This window comes from Schistocerca americana, chromosome 3 (assembly GCF_021461395.2).
Source record: "Schistocerca americana isolate TAMUIC-IGC-003095 chromosome 3, iqSchAmer2.1, whole genome shotgun sequence".
Taxonomy (NCBI): Eukaryota; Metazoa; Arthropoda; class Insecta; order Orthoptera; family Acrididae; genus Schistocerca; species Schistocerca americana.
This window is the reverse complement of record NC_060121.1, coordinates 894,240,025-894,243,800: the sequence shown is the minus strand read 5'-3', so window position 1 is coordinate 894,243,800 and position 3,776 is coordinate 894,240,025.

Genomic DNA, 3,776 nt, shown 5'->3' with positions numbered 1-3,776 from the left:
ATTTTTCAATGTATTCAATTATTTTAATGAGTTATGTTTTAATTGTATTTTTTGTAAATTAATCATCAAACAATGTACAGTTTCAGTACCTATTATTATGATGATATATAAAGGCCCGATTTTTGGTCTGCAGCTGATTTTCAGATGAGAAACTCGTACTGGTTAGGTTAACAACAATACATCAACTTAATTGTGAAGTAAGTGTAAGACAAATAGGCCATGTGTTAAAACAATGACAGGGGATTTTACTTCATTTTTATTTGTTTTCAAAAGTTAATTTATTCTCTGGCTATGGACAAGCAGTAGCTGGCAGCTTCTGCTGCCTGTAATTTTCCCATCCCACGGTCCGGCAACAGCAAATCAGCACTGGGGTGGGCAATCTTGATCACACGCCTCCCTCGTGTGCTGATGAGGTAATGCTGTCTATGCAATGTTGAGTAGGCCACGCTCTGGAAATTTCCATGCCACCCCTGCGGGTTCCTCGGCTTCTGACCAATCAGCGTGGAGGAGGTCACATGACCATGCTGAATGTACTCTGCCGCCCTCTGCCGGGACTCACTCTCTCAATCGTGCGCCATGTAGCAGTAAACATATCCTGCTCTTCCCGGTGCTGCGGCACTGCGGACTTCATTTTTCAGTGGCTGCCATACCAGTCGGACTTGTCCGAATGGCAGACACTGCTTTTCCTTAACTATGTGAACTACATTTTGTCCCTGACTATGTTCTGGTTCACCCTTGCCTCCCTGGGCCTGACTATGTGACCCATTTCAATGCTGTTTTGCTAATAAAAGACCTAATGGTTTATTCCTGCCCACCATCTTTCACTCCAGCTATCCTGTACAAAGTTGGTGTCAGAAGTACGGATGCATTCCCATAGTGACTTTTTTGCTAATCTAAATTCATTCAGCAAATGTAACTTGGCAATAGCCTGATGCCACAGTATCTGGCACTTTGTCACACTTCTATTGCCGAGCAGTTCGTGTGTGTAGAATGCGCTAGCCGGCTGCCTAGTTCACCTCGCTTGGGCCGTGGCTGTGTCAGTAAAAATGCACAGGGTGTGCGCTGCAATGTCGGAGGCGCCTAAGTCTGAGGTAACAAGCCGTAAGAGCCGGACGCCGACACCGCCCGCTGCATCTGTCACCATGTACTGGGCAAGCTGCTGTCATCTTCTGCCAACATGCAGTCACGCCACCCACCACATTTGCCGCCTTGTACTGGCCGAGCCAACATCGCCTGCCGTCAATGCCCAAGGGTCCAGCAGCTGCTCTCCCGCATCTATGTCTGCCACCACCACGTCGCCTGCCGCTGCCGTTCCACTATGCAGTCGCTGCCACCAATGCGTCATGCTGACTCCACCATCGTGTAAGCCACAGTGAAGCTTCCAACTTTAACATCAAGCCACCCGCCACTGGACTAGGTTATTTGTGACCTTTCTTTTTGTAACAATCATTTTTAAGGTCACTAACGGCCCCCTAATTTTGCAAACATGCCGATGGGAACGAGAGCAACAAAACGGCATACTCCCGAAGAGGCTACTGCCCTGAAAGACTAGCTTGAAGCTATTAACACTTGAATGGACCAATTGTTCATCCAAAATTGAGAGTTAATTGAGCAAAACCACATCTTGAAACAGACACTGGAAGCCAATGTGCAAACTTCAGTACTTGTGGCTAGCTCCATGCCTGTAACACATGTACAACCTGTCACTAATACAGCTACCACAATTTCAGCTAACATGGCAACTATAATTAATTTTCCTGCAGCTGATTTCATTCCTACCTTTTCTGGAAAGTCCCATGAAAATGTGGTTATATTCATACAGAATATTCACGATGTGGGTCGCACTTGGGCCTGGCCAGATGATCTATTGGTCAATGTAGCCAGATTGAAGTTGACAGGGGAAGCCGGAATGTTTATAGAGACAGTGGACGAAGTAGTTAAATCTTTCTAGTTGCTTACTATTGTTGTGTTCTTACAGTAAGCGACGAAATGAGGCTTGAGTCAGATGCTGTGCTTCCTATTCCAGAGAGAACTCAGGAACAAAGTTCTGCAGGGCTCGCAGGAGAGCTTCTGTAAAGTTTGGAAGGCAGGAGACGAGATACTGGCAGAAGTAAAGCTGTGAGTACTGGGCGTGAGTCGTGCTTCGGTAGCTCAGATGGTAGAGCACTTGCCCGCGAAAGGCAAAGGTCCCGAGTTTGAGTCTCGGTCGGGCACACAGTTTTAATCTGCCAGGAAGTTTCATATCAGCACACACTCCACTGCAGAGTGAAAATCTCATTCTGGAAACATTCCCCAGGCTGTGGCTAAGCCATGTCTCTGCAATATCCTTTCTTTCAGGAGTGCTAGTTCTGCAGGGTTCGCAGGAGAGCTTCTGTAAAATTTGGAAGGTAGGAGATGAGATACTGACAGAAGTAAAGCTGTGAGTACCAGGCGTGAGTCATGCTTCGGTAGCTCAGATGGTAGAGCACTTGCCCGCGAAAGGCAAAGGTCCCGAGTTTGAGTCTCGGTTGGGCACACAGTTTTAATCTGCCAGGAAGTTTCATATCAGTGCACACTCCACTGCAGAGTGAAAATCTCATTCAGGAACAAAGTAGTTAAGATTTTAGTTGACACTGGTGCACAAATTAGTGTATTATTTGTAGATAAAAATCATCGAAGGATGCTATAGCCACCCCGTTTTCATATCAGTGGCCTTGGTAAAGAAATAATTGTCTCTGCAGGTTCGTGTGTAGTGACTTTTGACATCATATTAGGGAATGGCTTCTTGCACCGTTATCAGGGAATAGTGAATTATCGAATGCGAACAGTGCAGTTTGGTGAAGCAATTCATTGTTTTGGCAATGCATTAACCCATCAGATGCGAAGAAGCTGTGAAAGGCTCCGTTCACAGTCTTCCATAAAACTGCAGATGTGGATGATAAAAACCACTGACTCTGTAAGGATAAAAGGTGGAAGTGGAAAAATTCTATGGATACATGTCAAAAATCGGAAGCAGCCAAATACAGACATTCTGGTCGATCTGCTCACCCAGAAGGATGTATTAGATCGTCAATCAATTCATATTAAGAGATGTATTTGCCGGCAGGAAAGAAAACAAAAGGGTTTTGCGATACCGGTGAGCATAGATAACTTTGGTATGAAAGATGTTGTAATACCGAAAGGTACTATTGTTGCTGGTGGATAGGAGGTCTTGGAAGAAGTAGGAGGAGTTGAAATTCCACAAAGTACAGATGAAAAGGGACCAAGGAGAAAGAAGTGTCCAGTCAGAGAAGTGAGTTATGTCGCGTTGTCATTAAGGAATCAGTTGACAGAGAAGTTGAGTCATTTAAACGCTGAGGGGCAAAAGATGTTGCAGCCAGTGTTAGAGGAATTTTCTTGGTTGTTTCAAAAGAGGCAGTTTCTACCGGTCACTGATTTGGTTCAGCAGGAAATTCTGGCTGATTGTGCAAAAGCCATATCATATACCATATCATTTGCAATCTGTAGTCAAAGATACGATTCAGCAGCAATTAGCTGCAGGAATCATTCAGCTTTCCTCAAGTTCGTGGGTGTCCCCCATGGTAGTCGTGCCGAAAAAGTCAGTAAATGGAGAGAAAGCCTATCGCCTATGTGTCGATATGAGGGCAGTGAACTGAGTAACTACTCCAGACACTTATCCCTTACCGCACATGGACAAAACATTAAACCGACTAGGCAACTGCAAGTATCTCACCACCATTGACTTACGCTCCGGATATCATCAAATCCCTGTTGCATCCCAGGACCACCATAAAACT